Below are 21,186 nucleotides of genomic sequence, written 5' to 3' on the forward strand. Positions count from 1 at the left end.
ACCCTCATTGCTGAAGCGCTCTGCTCTCTGCCTCACCTTCTCCATTTGGTCCAAGTTTTTAGCGACAGAGAAGGGCCTGGGTCGATTCTGAGGCCTACAAGGCGCTGAGTGTGGAAGCTGAGGCTGACTGACCCACCTCTTTAAGAGCCGGCCGGCGCCCGGAAGTCTCGTGGTTATCGGTAATTGAGAGCACCTGCGTTGCGCCCGTCTGCGCCGATATTGGGTTGCGCCGGAAGTTTAGCGCCTTAGGAGTCCCGTGCAACATCTGAATTCGCGCCTCAATCACCTTTGGGGGCGATGCAACCCAATATCACGCCAGGCGGCGATAAGTTGCATCTGGCTATAAACTTTGCGCTGCACCAATTCTAACACGTCTAGCGGGGCTATACCCAATTTCTAGGCCTATGACTCATAAACTTAATTCTTGAAACATGATTGCTCTCTTCTTACATAGCAAAATGCCACCACAGAATCACTGAGTAGCTTCATACTACCGATGGGTTCAGCGTGACTGCTGACTGGGATGAAGTCAGCCACAGATATACCATTCAAACTTCTTTGAAGATATATTGATATAAAGGTAATTAAAAAACTGTAACTCCCATAATGACATTAGTTAACAGCCATTTAAGAACATAAGAACATAAGAAATAGGAGCAGGAGTAGATCATTCAGCCCCTCGAGCCTGCTCCACGATTCAATGAGATCATGGCTGATCTTCTGCCTCAACTCCATTCACCAGCCCTATCGCCATATCAACATATCCCTTGATGCCCTTACTAGTCAGAAATCTATCGACTTCTGTTTTAAATATACCCAATGATTGAGCCTCCACAGCCCTCTAGGGTAGAGAATTGCAAAGATTCACCACCCTCTGTGTGAAGAAATTTCTTCTCATCTCAGTCCTGAATGGCCTCCCCATTATCCTGAGGCTGTGGCCCCTGGTTCTAGACTCCCCAGCCAAGGGAAACATTCTCCCAGCATCCACCCTATCAAGCCCTGTAATAATTTTGTATGCTTCAATGAGATCCCCTCTCATTCTTCTGAATTCAAGAGAATACAGGCCTACATTACTCAATCTCTTCTCATACGACAGTCCCGCCATCCCAGGAATCAATCTCGTGAACCTTCATTGCACTCCCTCTATGGTAAGTATATCCTTCCTTAGGTAAGGAGAACAAAATTGTATGCAGTACTCCAGGTGTGGTCTCACCAAGGCCCTATATAATTGGAGTAAGACTTCTTTACTCCTGTACTCAAATCCTCTTGTAATGAAAGCCAGCATACCATTTGCCTTCCTAATGGCTTGCTGCACTTGCACATTCACTTTCAGTGACTCATGTACAAGGACACCCAGGTCCCTTTTGAGCATCTGCATTCCCCAATCTTTCACCATTTAGGAAATACTCTGCCTTTCTGTTTTTTCTACCAAAGTGGATAACTTCACATTTATCCACATTATATTCCATCTGCCATGTTCTCATCCATTCACTGAGCCTGTCGAGATCCCCTTGAAGCCTCTTCACATCCTTTTCACAACTGACATTACCACCTAGCTTTTTATCATCAGCATATTTGGAAATGTTACATTTAGTCCCCTCATTACAGGTTGTCAAATGCATAAGAAGTTTGTGCACACAAATACATCCAGGATTTTACTGTAAAGTTCAAAGACAACTCTCAGCCTGTTTCTCTGTATCCGGCCAAAGTGTTAAGGTGACTGATGTAAGAAAACTACTAGGCACTTGGTCTGAGTATTAAACAAGGCTTTAATCAACTGTTTCACAACATGGAGGTCTAGTTGTCCTTCACTAGTTCCTGTTTACAAAATGTCCTGAGCAAGCTGGGTCCATGTCCGAGTATTTATACGCTCCCTGGACAGCACCACCAGCAGGCCACCCAGTATTATTTCATAAGTCATTTCTACATGAATAGCAAGATTCATGTCACTGACCAAATCATATAGAATGACATCTAAGCAGAAAAATGTCAAGAAATGCCTTTTAGGAATAATGCATTAGAGTGACACTTTTGCAGCCCAGACTATAATGCATTTTAATGTAGCGTATAGTGTAGAGATTAGCCAATTTGTTGATATTAGCTGATCTCTGGTCTTTCAAATAATCAGGATCAAGTGCAAACCAATATGGTGGGTATATTGTGTTTAATTGGAGTTTAAGACGGAATATAACACACTAGTTATACAGCAAAAGCACACGACCATGACAAACAGTTGGTACCGGACCCGATTGGACAGACGGCTGGCATGCACAAGCAACTCTTTGGCTTACGGAATTTCTCCCTCTCTTCCTCTCTTCTAGAACTGCCAAGAGTGTTAAACTAGGGTCAGCATGGGTCCACCCTCAGAAGAGTGTTAGACCATTATTCTTGGAAGCACTCCACTTCACCATCTGTGCTAAGGCATCTTTAGGTCTTGCTTTTATTCTCTTTTTAGGGGTGGACCTGAGTAGAATATGGACAGGACCATTTAACCTGTAAGGGCTCTTCTTAAACCAAGGTACCCAATGGTATGTCGAGTTCTTTGTCTTAACTTTCAGATGAAAACCCTCCCCTAAGGGTTTTCATGCTTTTCTCTCACATGTCTTTCCTGTTTATACATTCTGAAGGCCCATCCATCTGAATTTCTCTAACTCTCCCAAGTTTGGAGTCAGACATGCCATTCTTGGCCTTCAGATGTTCGTAGATACTTGTTATCAGTTATTTATGTTCACGCTGTTCATGTAGCTTTAGCTATGCAAAACTAACTATTTCATTCCATTGTCAGACTATTGTACCATGGAATGAATCATTAAATTCCCAAAGATATCCTAACATAGAAACATAGAAACATAGAAGATAGGAGCAGGAGTAGGCCATTCGGCCCCTCGAGCCTGCTCCACCATTCAATGAGATCATGGCTGACCATTCAAATTCAGTACCCTGTCCCTGCCTTCTCCCCATATCCCTTGATTCCTTTAGCCTTAAGAAATATATCTAACTCCTTCTTGAATATATTTAATGAATTGGCCTCTACTACCTTCTGTGGTAGAGAAATCCACAGGTTCACCACTCTCTGGGTGAAGAAATTCCTCCTCATCTCTGCCCTAAATGGCTTACCCCTTATACATCTAGTTCCCTCATTTAGATCATTAATATATATTGTGAATAGCTGGGGTCCTAGGACCGATCCCTGCGGTACCCCACTAGTCACTGCCTGCCACTCAGAAAAAGACCCGTTTATTCCAACTCTTTGCTTTCTGTCTGCCAACCAGTTCTCTATCCAAGTCAATACCTTGCCCCCAATCCCATGTGCCTTAACTTTACATGTTAATCTCTTATGCGGGACCTTATCGAAAGCCTTCTGAAGTCCACATCCACTGGTTCTCCCTTATCTATTTTACCAGTTACATCCTCAAAAAATTCCAATAGATTCGTCAAGCACGATTTACCTTTTGTAAATCCATGTTGACTTTGTCTGATCCTGTCACTGTTTTCCAAGTGCTCTGCTATTACATCTTTTATAATGGACTCTAGCATTTTCCCCCACTACCGATGTCAGGCTTACCGGTCTATAACTCCCTGTTTTCTACCACCTTTTTTGAATAGTGGGGTAACATTAGCTACCCTCCAATCCATGGGTACTGTTCCAGAGTCTATCGAATTTTGGAAAATGTCCAGCAATGCACCTACTATTTCTGGGGCCACTTCCTTAAGTGCCCTAGGATGTAGATTATCAGGCCCTGGGGATTTATTGGCCTTCAATCCTGTCAATTTCCCTAACACCATTTCTCTACAAATCCTCTATTCTATTCTCACACACTGGTTAGCTTATGCATTTTAAAGCAGCTTCGTTAAACAAAGTCAAAGTTCCTAACTTAGCATTATATGTGCTGCCTTTTCCTGAAAGAACACACAAAATTTACAGATGGTAGTCTTTCAAAGAGTGGTGAAACAGCCACTCCTGCATCGAGCAAGGCCAACCACCCTCTCTACTGGCCAATGCTGCCAGCAATCCCGGCAGCCATTTTCTTGGAATCACAGAATTGGCCTTTTGGCTCTGGTCACATCTCTGATGTCCAGTAAAACTCTGATTGGTTACATCAACAGACTACTCTGATTTGTTTCAGTAGGCATCTTTAGCACAGCTTGAAGATGCTATTCAATATAATATTTATTAAGTGAACCAAAGAATTCTAATGGCAGATTCTACACCAACATTTGTCTTATTTTCAATATTATAGCAAAAAACTAGAAAGAACTTTTGAGAATCTGCTATTTCATATTAACATTTTCCTGTAGAAAATGGAAATGAACCCACAGTGTTACATATCCATAATCCTTATCTTTCAGAACATGCTCCATTCTGGTTAGAGTACTGTCGGTTTTGGCTGCTTCATTATAGAAATGACATTAAATCAATAAAAACCATACAATGTAGGTTCACCAGGATGGAAACTATCATGAGGAGAGACTTGAAATACCGGGACTATTTCCACTGGCCAAAAAAAGCTTAGAGGAGATTTAATTGAAGTTTTTAAAATTATGAATTGTTTTCATAGAGTGAGTGCAAAATATTATTTCCTCTTGCTGGGGAGTTAGTGACGACGGTTATCAATTTAAAATTATCCATGAGCGAGTGAGGATAGAGGTTAGGAGAAATGTTTACACAGACATGTTGAGGCATGGTGGAGCTTTGCCACGGGAAGTGGTCGAGGCAGAGACATTTGCATTCTTTAAGGGAAAATTGGATAAATATTTGAAGTGCAGGAAGATACAGAGCTTGGGGAAAGTGTATGCAGTAGAATTAGTTCTGGATTGCTCCAGCAAAGAGCTGGCAGACTCAAGATGGGCTGAATGGACTCCTTCCGTGGTTCTGTGGTGCATGAAATCATTTATTTGTCTTTCAATAGATTTGAATATTGAAAATGTTCTTATGATTTTGTTTCTGGCCTCTTGATTCATTAATAATTCTGGTGGTGCTTGAATCATATATTTTATTTACACAGGAGAGCTGAGAGTACTTCATTTTCTGCACCCAGATTGAACAAATACTAAGGGGGCGATTTTCCCAGCCCTGAGGAGGCGGGTATGGAGGCGGAACTGCCGGGAAAATGGCAGAATCTGGGAGCGGGTACCCATCTCGCCCCAACACGCCTCTGTGCCATCTTCCCAGGAGGTGGGTACCCGACCCGCACTGGGGTCCATCTCCTCAAGGCGGGAAGGGGATTAGTGCCAATTAACTGCCTGTTAACAGGTAGTTTTTTGGCTAATCCCTATTTTGAGACCTAAAGTGTGGGCTTCCCAATGACTCCGAACCTCGCCAGGGCCAGCGAGGGGAGCCGTGGGTTTGCCGGGGTCGGAGGGGCCGAGATGTCCAGTGTGCAGGTGAGTGATGAGTGCAAGTGTGGAGAGGTAAGTGTGTGAGGTGAGCCTAAAGTGTTTTAATAAGATTACTTACCTTTGCTTCTTCCTCCAGGCTTCAGCCCTTTAGGCTGTGGAGCTGCCTCATCTCACCGGCAGAGAAAGCGGAATGGCTGCTGCATTCTGCTTTCTGCTCAGGGAAGCTTATTAAGTGAGTCTTCAGTACAAGGACTCAACTTAGAAGACAGATTGTCAGTGTTAAACGATGACAAGTCATCTGTCAAAACATTTTGACAGATGAAACGTCATTCACTGATGTCATCTGTCACCGGCTTTCCCTTAATTGGCCTGCTAAGTCCGCTGGGCGGGCTTAACCAGGTCAATCAAGGGAAAATAGCATGGGTTGGCCAGATGTCGATGGAGGCGGGACTAAAACCCAACAAGCACCTTTCCCGTCTCCACCACGTCCCCAATGATAAAATCACCCCCTAAATATGCCAAAAAATCAAATTGAGTTTGATTTGCATAAATTTCACAATTTCAGGCAGACATCTTAATTTCCATTTCATTTCTAAGACCCTGAAACTACAGCACCAGCACAATGTAGACAAAGCACCTTCTAACCTTATCTTGCAGAGATGTTATTGCTTCCAATCTGCAAACAGTAATTTGTATACAGGATCCTTCAGTTTTTATTTAGCGTAATATGCGAATTTAACAGATAAAAACAGAAAAGGATATGCATAAGATTTGCATTTTATTTTGGGGAGGGAGATGGAAGAAAGCTTTCGAATCCAGAAAGATGAAATTGCTGAAAATCCATGGTCCACAATCTGTAGGATCCGTTCCTCCACCCCCAACCCCCCCACCAACTGTAAAATTTATGGAATATAAAAATCCCCAAACCCATGGACATTGAACTGTGAAATAGGACCTGATTGAGGTGTACATAATTATGAGGGGCATAGATAGGGTAGATAGAAAGGAACTTTTCCCCTTAGTAGAGGGGTCAATAACAAGGGGGCATAGTTTCAAGGTAAGGGGCAGGAGGTTTAGAGGGGATTTGAGGAAAAACTTTTTCACCCAGAGGGTGGTTGGAATCTGGAACTCACTGCCTGAAAGGGCGGTAGAGGCAGGAACCCTCACAACATTCAAGAAGCATTTAGATGAGCACTTGAAACGCCATAGCATACAAGGCTACGGACCAAGTGCTGGAAAATGGGATTAGAATAGATAGGACAAAAAGAAAATACTGCAGATGCTGGAAATCTGAAATAAAAACAGAAAATGCTGGAGAAAATCAGCAGGTCAGGCAGCATCTGTGAAGAGAGAAACAGAGTTAATGGCCCAGAAATTCAGGTCTCCACGGGTGAGTACGCATGCGTGGAAAACCGGCACTTCCGTTCCTCTGAACGAAGGGGTTCAGAGGTCAAACGCGTGTGCAGGGGAGTCTGCGCGTGCGCTTTGAACTTACGTTTTTTTTTACAGGTTTATCCGTGAGGGTAAGTCTTTAGAATTTAGAAATTTAAAAAGTAGGCGAAAGGCCTGCTTTTTACAAGGTAAGTGGTCAATTAATTAAAATTAAAACATTTTTTCCACAGGTTTATTATTTTTAAATACTTTAAAGCAAGGTAAGTTTATTTTTAGCCCCGTTAGAATAAAAATTATTTTTTTCAAAAATTTAAATTATTGTTTAAAATAGTTATTTAATGCAATTTATAGTTTATTTAAAAAATTTGATGTTTTTTTCAATTTATTTGAAGGTTTACTGCTATTTGGGGCTGTAGTATTTATATGTCTTGACAGCTCTTCCTGTCAAGACTTATGAATGGGCTATTCCCTCCTCCGATTGGCTGCCCATGGCCCACGAGATCCCAGGGGACGCATCGAACTAACTGTGCCCCTGGGACACGCAAGCACTGCGCGGCAGCAGCTGGGCCAGGCCCCGGATCGTAATTCCAGGGGGCCCTACAGCTCAACTGCCGGCGCGCAAGGTAAGTGCAGGTCGGGGGCTTGCACCCGCGGGAAGCCCCTGGCCCGAATTTCTGGGCCAATGTTTCAGGTCGATGACCTTTCGTCAGAAATCAGAATAGATAGGGCTTGATGGCTAGCGCAGACAAGATGGGCCAGAGGGCCTCTTTCTGTGCTGTATAACTCTATGGGCTGGATTTTGTCAATGGGGACGTGATGGAGGCGGGACTCCCACTTTTTGGGTTGTAGTCCCGCCTCCATCGACTTGTGGCCAACCCACGCTATTTTCCCTTGATTGACCTTGTTAAGCCCGCCCAGCGGGCTCAGCAGGCCAATTAAGGGACACCTGGTTACTGGTGACGTCAGTGATTGACATTTCATCTGTCAAGAGCTTTTGACAGATGAAAAATCAACGTTTGGCAGCTCTGTGAAGCTGTCAAACACTGACAATCTGTCTTCTAACTTGAGTCCTTCTACTCAGACTCAGTTAGAGATCTCTCCAGACCAGAAAGCAGAATGCTGCAGCTTTTGACATTTCAGCGGCCATTCTGCTTTCTGTGCCAATGAACTGAGGGACTCCCGAGAACTGAAGGAAGGAAGCCTGCAGGAGAAAGTAAAGGTAAGTAAAACTTATTAAAACACTTTACACTTACCTCACACACTTACCTCTGTACACATGCACCCATCACTCACCTGCACAATGGACATCTCGACCCCTCCAACCCCTTCAGACCGACGGTCCGTCTCGCTAACTTTTGGCGTGGTTCAGAACCATCGGGTGCCCACACTTCAGGGCTAAAAATAGGGATTAGGTAAAAAACTGCCTGTTAACTACCTGTTAACAGGCAGTTAATTGGCACTAATCCCCTTCCCGCCTCGGGGAGGCGGCTCCCAGCACAGGTCGGATACCCGCCTCCTGGGACATTAGCACGGAGGCGGGTTGGGGGCGGGATGGGTTCTGCAATTTTCCCACCACTCCCACCTTCAAACCCGCTTCCTCGGGGCTTGGAAAATCGAGCCCTTTGACTCTATAAAAGCCATACCTCAGCACACAGAGGTGAGCTATGCAGTAAGGGGCTAATTCAAACATTGCAACAAAACTATGGCACGTTAAAAGAGATTGGAAAATACATTATCATAGTCAAATGATACAGGACAGGACAACTGCCATCGATTCAATACAATTAAGGTATTGAGAATGCCATCAGCATAGACAATAGCACCGGACGACGGCAATTACCATCTGAATGGTTCCTGTTAAGAAGAAAAAGGGACATTCACACATTCGTTAACTTTGGAGTCAGGAATCTTGTACCACAGAAAGGTTGCATTGTTTAAACAGCATGAGAACTGATCAGGCCCACCCGGTCCTGTGTAGACCAAGGTGTGGAATTGCGATATCGTGATAGGTCTTCTTCTTCTTCTTAGGCTGTCCCTCGGAACTGAGGATGACTTGCTTCCACATTAAAAATGAGTTCGCAGGTGACTGATGATGTCCAATGCGGGACCTACAGTCTCTGTCACAGGTGGGGCAGACGGTGGTTGAAGGGGCGGGTGGGTGGGGTGCTTGGGTTGACGTGCGCTCCTTGCGCTGCCTGTGCTTGGCTTCCGCTTGCTCCCAGCGAAGAGACTCGAGGTGTTCAGCACCTTCCCAGATGCTTCTCCTCCACTTTGTGCGGTCTTGGGCCAGGGATTCCCAGGTGTCGGTGGGGATGTTACACTTTTTCAAGGAGGCTTTGAGGGTGTCCTTGAAGCGTTTCCTCTGCCCACCTGGGGCTCTCTTGCTGTGCCGGAGCTCCGAGTAGAACGCTTGTTCTGGGAGTCTCGTATCGGGCATGCGGACAATGTGACCCGTCCATCGGAGCTGATTGAGCGTTGGCAAAGCTTCGAAGCTGGGGATGTTGGCCTGAGCAAGAACACGTGATAGGTATCTTCATAAAAGAGGACAAAATCACAGAGCCATAGTTTTATTGCAATGTTTGAATTAACCCCTTACTGCATAGCCCACCTCTGTATGCTGAGGTATGGCTTTTATATTTCACAGTTCAATGTCCGTGGGTTTGGGGTTTTTTATATTCCATAAATTTTACAGTTGGGGGGGGAGGAATGGATCCTACAGATTGCGGACCTTGGATTTTCAGCAATTTCATCTTTCTGGACTCGAAAGCTTTCTTCCATCTCCCTCCCCAAATGTTACAAATATCACTGAGAGTAATTTTAACTCATAAAGTGGAGTAAAGTCCAAAGAGGTCAGATTTTGTCCTGTTGGAAGCATAAGTGAGCTGATGAGTTGAATGCCCTTTTCTCATTCCACATTTTATTCTATTCATCAAGCTGAATATGGATGAATTTTCATATGTTACATATGAAACATACAGCACAATATCATTAAGGTCCAGCACGATTTACAGTCAGATCTTTGGCCCACATCTCCTGGTCGCTGCTGCTGTCACCATCACTCCTTTGTTGCTCAGCTCACCCCATGAATTTTGACTCCCACCCGCCAGCAGTGACATCATTCCCACCAGCTTTGGGTGGGAGTCAGAGTTGGGGCATGTAAATGAGGCCTGGGAGTTAACATTTCCAGGCATCATGGTTCAGGAGGCTGGGCTGATCACCGCCCACTTCGGCCCCCACATCCTCGATTCCCTCCCCAAGTTAAAATCGGCCCTAAATTTAGTTGGTAACAAGTATAAGGCATATATTTATCCCCCAAATGTCTAACGGTTAGATAGACTACCAGAAAGCATGATGCAGATAAACAGCCATCATTAAACTGCCAGGAAATTAATAATAAACCAACCCTAGAAATGAAACGTTCTTACTGTGGTCCCAGCAACAGACATGACCAGCTAACCATTGCACAGTGGTGGGGTGGTACAAAAAGGTGGTGCTCATATAAAATTACACTCTAAACTGGATATGAAATGGTCTGAATTGGGCAAAATGCAGATAATGTGAGTCAATCTGAATTCAGTGATTATTCTTAATTATCACTTTAAAACATTTCAAATTCAATAAATGACTTCTAAATTTCAGTGGTTTCCAGCAAGTCCCTTAATTTAGGTTTAGCAATGAGATAAACTACCAGCTGAGGGAGGTTACAAACATAATTACTGAGAAAGTTTGTTCAAGATTATTTCATCAGACGGTAAGTTTAGTCTGCAGAATTTCCTGTCAATGTATGGCCTTGTTATTTGAGGCATTTTGGTAAGTGGCATCATCAGACACATTATCGAGGCATCTTCTTGATTCTTCCTTTCTGTGAAAATATAGAGTTATAACATTAAATTTTTTGTGCACCTAATTTAATAATGCCTGCTAGTCACAGCACACTCAGTACCACTTTATTCTCAGTGTATTTCTGCACTTCATAAATAAAACACAAACTAAAACACTGGTGGAGTGAAATCACGCTGCTTCTTTTATCTACTTCATATATCGTAAATGGGTTAACGTCTTTGTTAAAATATTGGATAACAGAATTTCAGATGAACCTCTTAACATCTTCAGAGCAATTTTATCGCAAGTGTATCTGAGGACTGACTGTATCTAGTTCTGTTACTAACAACGCTGACCTATTTTACAGCAGCTATATCAATACATACCTTTGTTCAGGTTCTTAATCAGTAGATTATGCCAACATCAGAGATAATACTGTGGAGTTTTATCTGCAAACTGGTGGACTGATAAGGGTAGGTTTTCAACTTGCCACTTGGGTGTAAAGCTAGCACTGCTGATCTTGCACCTGTTATAGCCACTGCCCGAGCATCACCTCCATGGAGAATGTAAATTTGTGCACAAATTAATTTTTTATTTTATTTTAACCTATGGGTCAATTTTATTAATATACCGTGAATGCCTTGGTAAAATAGTACAGCACAGAGATTTGATTTCTTCCATGTAAACAGCTAATTGTGTGGTATGAACTTCCCTGTAATATACTGGGATGTTTGAATTTGCCCATAAGTAAGAGAAAATCTCAAACGTAATTTATTGTTTGACCGAATAATCTCCATTCCAGCCTAGGTGAGTAATATTCAACTTCGACAGGGCACAGACCAGGCGGTAGTGGATCGGCTGCCCGTTATATATCCTGCCCCAGTGTTGCTTTTCATTGCAGTCAATGAAAGTAGAATCGGGCTGATCCACGGCTGCCTGTTTTGCACCCTGCCAATGTCAAATTTTAACCCCTAGGAATTGCTGTTGATCTGCTATTCATGGATAAGCTGTGGGTCACTAAAATTTTCTGGAAAAATTTACTCCTGCTGATTTACCCACAATATTGCTGTTTTCAGTTTGTGGGCTAAAATGTGGACTTCTTCTCTCAGGCAGTTGGCCAGCCAATGAAAAGGGAGCAGCATTAAACCTCGCAATCAGCTGCGAAGTGTAAGGAAGCAGTTACCAACTTGAAGTAGGACTGAGAATGCAATGCCAGCTGTTTGTCCAGCAAAATTGTTGTAGAACTGAATATTACTGAATGAGGAAAAGCTAATTTTATAAGCCAGGTCTCAGGTAGGAGGTAGACAATGTATGTGCCTGCTGCACCAGGAACAGGAAAAGTTAGCTTAAAGCAGGCAACACCAATCAGCCACTACAGTCTCAGACATAACTCAGATACAAGGCCCTTGCAATGCACAACCCAGAGAAGCTTGCAGTCACCAAAAACCCAACAGGCCACCACTCAACCCCTGCAGATCACCAGCTCGCTTACTTTTTCCACAAGGGAATCACCTAGAAGAAGTTGTAGGTTGCATGCCATACAGTCCATAAAATACACTAGTGTAGGAATGTCTAGTTCCTATCGAGAGACTGAGGTCGACTCAGGCGATCAACAAACGATATTTAATGAAAAGTTAACAAAGTTTAACAACAAATGCAAGGGAACTACCAATACAGGTCTAGCTCCACGAGGACTGCAAGGACGGTCCCGTGGTTGGCATCATGACGTCATCACGTTTTTCCCACCGGTGGGGGATCACGTGATGAACGACGTGATGTCATCACGTTTGCCCGTGCTCTTAAAGGGACCGTGCTCTGTACATGCAAACAGTAAAAACAAAGATACAGACTCAGGCTGTAGCTAACATATTGTTAAAGGGAATTATATACAGTTGGTCGGAGTCCCTTAGTGGCTCCGCCACATGCGCCCCCCCAGAATTGTCTTTAACAGAAAAAGTGAAACGGCGAGGAGGCCTGACAAGCCTGTCAGAGCGACTTCTGTACGTTTGAAGTGGAAGCTGCTGGACGGTGGGCGGGCTGGCGGGCGGTTGCGCTTGATCTGGCACGGCGACTGTGGGTGGTCGGCAACATTTTGGCGGCTGTGCGTTTCGACCGGGCGGTTAAGGTCCAAGTGAGCCAGCTTCAACCGGTCAACCGAAATGTGGTCTGGTTTACCCCCGATGTCCAACGAGAAAGTTTTGTCTCCTGGCTCTAGCATGCGGAAAGGACCAGTGTAAGGGGCCTTGAGCAGATCCCGATGAGCGGACGGATGAACACAAATTTGGCGTTCTTCAGCTCTGCTGGGACGTGGGAGCTCTGAAAGCCGTGATGTGACGTTGGTACTGGTGCAAAACACCTGGCAGCCTCCTGGTGGCTGATGGGTTGCTTGGATGCGGACCATGACTCTTTTGGAGTCGGAAGGAAATCTCCTGGCACGCGGAGTGGCTGGCCATAGACGAGCTCTGCCGAGGACGAGCGAAGATCTTCCTTGGGTGCCGTGCGAAGACCCAACATGACCCATGGTAACCTGTCCACCCAACCAGCGCCTTGGAGGCTGGCCCTCAGTGCGGCTTTGAGCGACCTGTGAAATCGCTTGCACAGGCCGTTCGCCTGTGGGTGGTAGGCTGTGGTGTGATGTAGCTTGATGCCGAGCCCTTGAGCCACTGTGTTCCAGAGCTCAGAGGAAAACTGCGGCCCACGATCGGAAGAGATGTCCACCGGTACCCCGAAACGGGCGACCCAAGAGGAGATGAATGCCCTGGCTACGTCCGCGGAAGTGGTGGATGACAAAGGAACTGCCTCTGGCCATCTAGTGGTGTGGTCCACCATCGTAAGAAGATGTGTGAACCCGTGGGAAGGTGGAAGTGGCCCCACCAGGTCTACATGCACGTGATCGAACCTACGTTCTGGGACAGCGAAGGTGGCCAATGGAGCTTTGACGTGATGCTGTACCTTGGCCTTTTGGCAGACCACGCAGGTGTTGGCCCAGTCACGGACATCCATGTGCATGCCCCGCCACACGAATTTGGACGACATCAGCCGTTGCGAGGCCTTCATGCCAGGGTGTGACAACGCGTGTATGGCGTCAAACACTTTTCAGCGCCAGGCGACCAGCACAATAGGGCGAGGATCTCCTACGGAGATGTCACACAGTAGCGTGGTGCCCGCGGCATGGAATTTGACACCGGCCGCTTGGAGGCTAGAGGGGCTGGTTCGGTAAGCTTGTATCTCCGGATCCGAGGCTTGATCCGCAGCCATGAGGGCGTAGTCGATTCCGAGCTGGACTGCAAGAACGGTCGCGCGGGAGAGGCAATCTGCCACCAGGTTGTCTTTACTGGCCACGTGCTGAATGTCAGTCGTGAACTCAGAAATAAACGTAAGTTGACGTTGTTGTCGGGCTGACCACGGTTCGGCGGTCTTGGCCATAGTGAACGTTAGGGGCTTATGGTCTACGAAAGCAGTAAAAGTACGTCCTTCCAGCAAGAACCGGAAATGGCCAGGAAAAGAGCTAGCAACTCCCGGTCAAAGGTACTGTATTTCCGCTCATTGCGCCGTAGTTGACGGCTGAAGAACGCCAGCGGTTGCCACATACCATGGACCCACTGTTCTTGCACTGCGCCGATGGCGTAGTTTGACGCGTCGGTGGTGAGGGCGATGGTGGCACCTGGTAGCGGGTGCGTCAGCATGGTCGCGTTGGTGAGGGCGCCTTTTGTTTCAACGAACACCCGGCCCATGTCGACTGTCCAGCTAACCGGATCCTTGCCAGACTTGCCCTTGAGGGCCTCGTACAGGGGCTGCATCAGCAGAGCTGCCTTGGGCACAAAGCGGTGATAAAAATTTACCATCCCGAGGAACTCCTGCAAGGCCTTGACGGTCTGAGGGCGCGGAAAGGACGTCACTGCCTCTACCTTTGTTTACAAAGGCACTGCTCCCTCCGGTGTAATGCGATGCCCCAGGAAATCCATGTGCGGTAGACCAAACTGACACTTGGCTGGATTGAGAATCAGGCCGTGTAGGCTGAGGCGACGAAAAAGGGTGCGCAGGTGCGTGAAGTGTTCCTCCTTGCTCCGACTGGCCACAAGGATGTCATCTAAATAGATGAAAATGAAGTCGAGGTCCCGCAGCACAGAGTCCATGAGACACTGGAAGGCCTGGGCAGCATTCTTCAAACCAAAAGGCATCCTCAGAAATTCAAACAGGCCGAATGGGGTGATGACTGCAGTCTTCTGCATGTCCTGCGGGTGTACTGGGACCTGGTCGTAGCCTCGGACCAGATCCATCTTTGATAAAATGGTGTTCCCAGCCAAATGGGCAGAGAAATCTTGAATGTGGGGGATCGGGTATCGATCAGGAGTGGTAGCATCGTTAAGCCGTCGATAGTCGGCGCATGGCCGCCATCTGCCGCCAGGTTTCGGTAAAATGTGGAGAGGCGAAGACCAGGGACTATTGGACCGGTGAATTATTCCCAGGCGTTCCATTGTAGCGAACTCCGCCTTCGCGACCGCCAGTTTGCTGGGTTCGAGGCGCCGGGCCCGCGCGTGGACCGGGGTGCCGGTGGTAGTAATGTGATGTTCAACACCATGCTTCATGGCCATAGAGGAGAACGTGGGCCTGGTCAGGTCCGAAAATTCTCCGAGCAGGCGAGCGAACTCGTCCGGAGTTGGGAAAGCGCAGGAGATGGTGCGCGACATGGTGTTGCCCCGGTGACAGGGAATGGAGTTAAACGTGGCCGCGTGGACCAGCCGCCGGTTCCACACATCGACCAGGAGGCTGTTGGCGCACAGGAAATCAGCACCGAGGATGGCTTGTGAAACCCTGGCCGTAACAAATCGCTGGCTGCCTAAGCACACCTGGACCCGCCGTTTGCCGAAGGTCGGGATAGCACCGCCATTAGCCGCCTCGAGTGAGATACCGTGCCTCCCAGATTGAACATCCATAGCTAACGCGGGAATAATGCTGCACTGTGCACCGGTGTCGCATAGGAATCGCCGACCAGAGATGGAATCAGTGATGAACAATAGCTTGCCAGAATGTCCAATGGCCATCGCAGCCGCAGGGCACCCGTCAGACCCACTCTTCCTTCGCTGGGGTTGCAGTGGATGTTTTGTTTTTTTGGGAGAGAAGCTGCAGGGAGGGCGGCAACATCTGGCTTTCGCGTAGAAGCACAGCCCCGCAGGCTGAGGGGCTGGGGCGGCGTCCGTGGGGGATGGGCGCCTCATGGCAGCGCAGTACTGCTGTGTCACCACGAAAATCTTATCCGCTTCAGCAGCAAGTGCTGCGCAGCCTGTGACTTCGGACCGGGCCAGGGCAGCCTGGACTTGCTCCGGTAGCTGACTGAGGAATAGCTCCCTGAAGAGGAAGCATTGTGGTTCGGAGCCAAGGAGCATGAGCATTTGGCTCATGAGTTCAGACGGCTTGGAGTCCCCGAGGCCAGGCATAGCGAGCAGTCGGTGGGCACGCTCCGACTTCATGAGCCTGAAGACCTGTAATAACCGCGCCTTGATCGCTTCATGCTTGACGTCGTCCAGGGGGTTTTCGAGCAGGTTGACGATCCGCGAGGCGGTGGCGCTGTCGAGTGCGGAGACCACGTAATAGTAATGGGTCTGATCCGCAACGATGTTTCGTAGTGCAAACTGGGCTTCGACCTGGATGAACTACGAGCTCGCTTGTCGCTCCCAGAATTGCGGTAGCTTCAATGCAACGGCATTTGTTTCCATGCTTCTTACTTCTGCGAAAACCGTTCGCAAAAGTCGGGGTCACCAATGTAGGAATGTCTAGTTCCTATCGAGAAACTGAGGTTGACTCAGGCGATCAACAAACGATGTTTAATTAAAAGTTAACAAAGTTTAACAACAAATGCAAGGGAACTACCAATACAGGTCTAGTCAGTTCGGAGGCTCCATGAGGACTGCTAGGACGGTCCCGTGGTTGGCGTCATGACGTCATCACATTTTTCCCGCTGGTGGGGGATCACATGATGAACGACATGACATCACGTTTGCCCGCACTCTTAAAAGGACCGCGCTCTGTACATGCAAACAGTAAAAACAAAGTTACAGACTCAGGCTATAGCTAACATATTGTTAAAGTGAATTATATACAGTTGGTCGGAGTCCCTTAGTGGCTCCACCACACTAGCACAAAGAGGAAGCTGTGGTAAAACACAACGGGCTAGATTGTGCGGGGGGAGGGGGGGTAAGCGGGTGCGATCTGTGGCGGGTCGGGTGGGAAAGTGTGTTTTTCCCCCAGCGGATCAGGACCCCGCTGTGAACTCGCCACCTTGTGCCTTTCCCCAATGTTGGATCTGTCAGCGCTGAGCGACATGCAGTGGCGGGTTCACAGCGGGGGACCTAATTCAAGTAATTAGTGGTTTGTTTAGAGCCACTTAAGAATGGACTTCAGCTCAGATTCTGCATTTGACAGCTCGCCCATGGGGTCCATGCTGGTTGTGGACCACCTCTGTCAAGCTGAGGCGGGAGTTCAATAGCCATTGAATCAGCTGTTGAGTTGACAGCTTCAGATGTACAGTCAAAGCTTCCACCTTACAGAGATATCTTCCCTCAGTCACAAACTCTTCCTCACTGCATTTCTACAGCAGATTCACCATGCTGCAAGTCTTTACACAAGTCTCCATCCAGTCTGACCTCATTACCTCTCTCACCATTGACGGACCACTGGTGGAGTGAAATCACGCTGCTTCTTTTATCTACTCCATTTATCGTAAATGGATTAACGTCTTTGTTAAAATATTGGATAACAGAATTTCAGATGAACCCCTTAACATCTTCAGAGCAATTTTATCGCACATGTATCTGAGGACTGGCTGTATCTAGTTCTGTTATTAACAATGCTGATCTATTTTACAGCAGCTATATCAATACATAATTTGTTCAGGATATTAGTCAGTAGATTATGCCAACATCAGAGATAATACTGTAGAGTTTTATCTGCAAACTGATAGACTGATAAGGGTAGGTTTTCAACTTGCCACTTGCACCTGTTATAGTCACTGCCCAATCATCATCTCCATGGAGAATGTAAATTTGTGCACAAATTAATTTTTTAATTTTATTTTAACCTATGGGTCAATTTTATTAATTTACTGTGAATGCCTTGGTAAAATAGTACAGCACAGAGATTTAATTTCTTCCATGTAAACAGCTAATTGTGTGGTATGAACTTCCCTGTAATATACTGGGATGTTTGAATTTGCCCATAAGTGAGAGAAAATCTCAAACGTAATTTATTGTTTGACCGAATAATCTCCATTCCAGCATAGGTGAGTAATATTCAACTTCGACAGGGCACAGACTGGGCGGTAGTGGATCGGCTGCCCATTATATATCCTGCCCCAGTGTTGCTCCTGCTGATTTACCCACAATATTGCTGTTTTCAGTTTATGGGCTAAAATGTGGACTTCTCTTTCTACAACAGATTCACCATGCTGCAAGTCTTTACACAAGTCTCCATCCAGTCTGATCTCATTACCTCTCTCACCATTGACGGATCACTTCTGGTATCTCTACTTCACCTGCCATCTATTCCATCAGCATTGGTGCCATTTATACCCTCTCACCTAAAAAAGACAGAGCTAAACGATTCCATAATCAATGGATCAGATCAAAGCTCTGCAGTCCTGCCACATCCATTTGTGAATAGTGTTGGACCATTAAACAACTAACGGGAGGAGGAGGCTCCATGAATATCCCCATCCTCAATGATGGAGGAGCTCAGCACGTGAGTGCAAAAGACAAGGCTGAAGCATTTGCAACCATCTTCAGCCAGAAGTGCCATGTGGATGATTCATATCGGCCTACTCCTGAGGTCCCCACTTGCCAGTCTTCAGCCAATTCGATTCACTCCACGTGATATCAAGAAACGACCGAGCGCACTGGATACAGCAAAGGCTATGGGCCCTGACAACATCCCAGCTATCATGCTGAAGACTTCATCCAGAAGTAGCCACAAGTCACACACCATCCTGACATAGAAGTATATCGCCGATCCTTCATCGTCACTGGGTCAAAATTCTGGAACTCCCTTCCTAACAGCACTGTGGGAGTACCTTTACCACAAGGACTGCAGCGGTTTAAGAAGGCGGCTCACCACCTCCTTCTCAAGGGCAATTAGGGATGGGCAATAAATGTTGGCTTTGCCAGCAATGTCCACATCCTATATACGAATATGTAAAAAAAAAAATCAGGGGAAATTTATTTCAGAGGCCAGGATGGAGACAGCAGTGGGGTCGGGACCCACTACCAACGTCGCCCGCCTCGGACCCGTCGAGCTTAGCAAAATCGTGGCCATTGACATAATTCACACATTACTCAATTTCTTCAATACATTTGAGACAATTGATTTGTAAATTCTGTTGAAAATGTCTCTGTGATTGTGCAGAATAACACCAGTGGAGGATAAAGTACTACTGAAATACAAGAAAATGTTTCAGACCATTTCTTTGGAAAGTTGGATTCCTTAAAAGGACATTTAAAGCACTTCACTAAATGTATTATTGCCTTGTGCACCAGTCTTCCGGGCTGCACTAGTGTTTCAGGAGCTACCTCCCTTCTGTGCTCGCTTGTCTCTGCAATCCCTTTTCTTTTTCCATTGTTAAGCCACTTTGCAGAGCAATATTGTGGAGTATGCAGCACAAATATTGATTTGGGGTTCAGGGGGCTGTACTGTAAAACACCTCCTGCTCTGTCCAGACATCTGAAGTGCTAATTGAAGATACAAATGGGAGGCAGGGTCAGGCAGCAGGCAGTATCCTCACGCAAGTCCACACCTCGCAGTATGCTATGTCATAAACATCACCTCTGCCGAGCGTCAGCATGGCTACGCATAACTTGGGGATGTAGATAACAAGGTTCAGGAGAACGCACAGGTTGAGAAACAGTGTACAGGTGAAGAGGAGCAAGCGCTCCTCAAGGCCAGGCATCTGCTGGCCAGAGATCCAACACAATTACTGCTTCCACTTCAGTAATTGATGTTCTTTGAAGAACTGCACAGGAAAGTGTACGTGGAGGTGATTTTATGAAGCTGAGTTTGCAGATTTGGATTGTAGATTTAAGACGTAAGGCACCCTTGCACTCATATTAAAGTGTCTTTCTTAGTGCCTGGTGCAAAATTCTTCCTTTCCTTGGCCTTGAAGCAGAAGAAGGCCATCTGGCTCACTGCACTAGTTCTCTGAAACAGTTGTCCATTAAGTGCTATTCCCCTGCCCTTTCTCTACACCTTCAAAATATTTCTTTTTCACATATTTATCCACTTTTTTCTAAAAGCTATTATGGATTCTGCTTCCACCATTGCTTCCGGACTCTGACTGGAGCCTCATTAATAAATGCAAATTGGAGTTCCATGAGCCCCGATGAAATTGTAACACACTCCTGAACAGGCTGCCCACTGCAACCGGCCCACCAGGTAAAGCTGTCGGGAAGCTAGTGAGGCCCTCTAAGGTATGTTAAAAAATTTGCTTTGTGTGGCCAGGAGGAGCAGGTGTATTCCCTGTGCCCCACAAGGAAAGTCTGGGCCTCTGCCGCCCTGGGCGTCCTCCCTCCCCAGTCACGAGACTCTCGCAACAACTCCCCCCAGACTCACTTTGTTGCCATAGCCTTCTCTTGGTGCCAGCAAGCATTTTCCAGGCCACCCAATCGTTCCCCCTCCCCCCCCCCCCCCAACAGACCATCTGCTGCTTTCTGTGAACAGCTGAATGGCAGTATTCAAATGAGGCCCGGCAGTTCAGATCTGCCAGGACTCTCGTGAAGACTCCCACAGGGACTTGTTGACTGTTCCCACCAGCATTTACAGCTCTGTGGTACGAAACAGGCAAAGAGGATCCAGCATACTCTGGGAAATGTGTTTGGCGTGAGCACACTGGGGTAATTAACTGGTAGTTAATGTGGCAAAAGGGATTTGAGTTACGGCACCACAACAACATAAGGATTGGCATGATGGACAACAAAGGAACTTTATGGCAAGAGGATGAAGATGCAAAGTGGCAGAGTGACAAGTTAGACAGTAGAAACAGATTCAAAGTAGTAAACAAACGGGAGAGCGGACAGCAATAGGGGAAACATAGGAACAGAGGAATCGCTAGATGAAAAAAGACCAAGATCCATCTAGTTCACCTTCTACAATCCTGGTAATCACATGATATGATAATGGAACTGTTGACTAATCATAGCAATCATTCTCTGTCAATTAATCTACAACACACCCAGCGAGTAAAGCCCAGTGGTGGAAAGCTTTGGGAATCATTGGTCCAAACTCTTCCCATTTGTGACAAACCAATAAGAACGCTGCAAAGCTGCATTTGCACTGAGGCTCGTTTAATTCAAATTCTGGAAGACCAGCATCCATGAGCTGGTTGCCCATGTTTACACTACTAAACTAGGCTAAGTTATCCTGGTGGCTAGAAAATGAGACCAAGTTTTTCATCAGTTGCTGCCGGGATAAGAAAACCAAATTTTGTCATTCAAATACAGGGAGCTGCCTCATGGATGCCAGTCTCCTGAAACCTAAACAAAACAGGCGGCAGTACAAAAGCAGCTAAAGAGAAACTACAGCATATAAGAACTAGCTTGAGACTAATTTATGATACTTATCAAGGTAATATAAAGGCACTGGAACTGA

The sequence above is a fragment of the Somniosus microcephalus genome, chromosome 14 (assembly GCF_052327205.1).
Source record: "Somniosus microcephalus isolate GS21.2 chromosome 14, FLI_Smic_1.0, whole genome shotgun sequence".
Classification (NCBI taxonomy): Eukaryota; Metazoa; Chordata; class Chondrichthyes; order Squaliformes; family Somniosidae; genus Somniosus; species Somniosus microcephalus.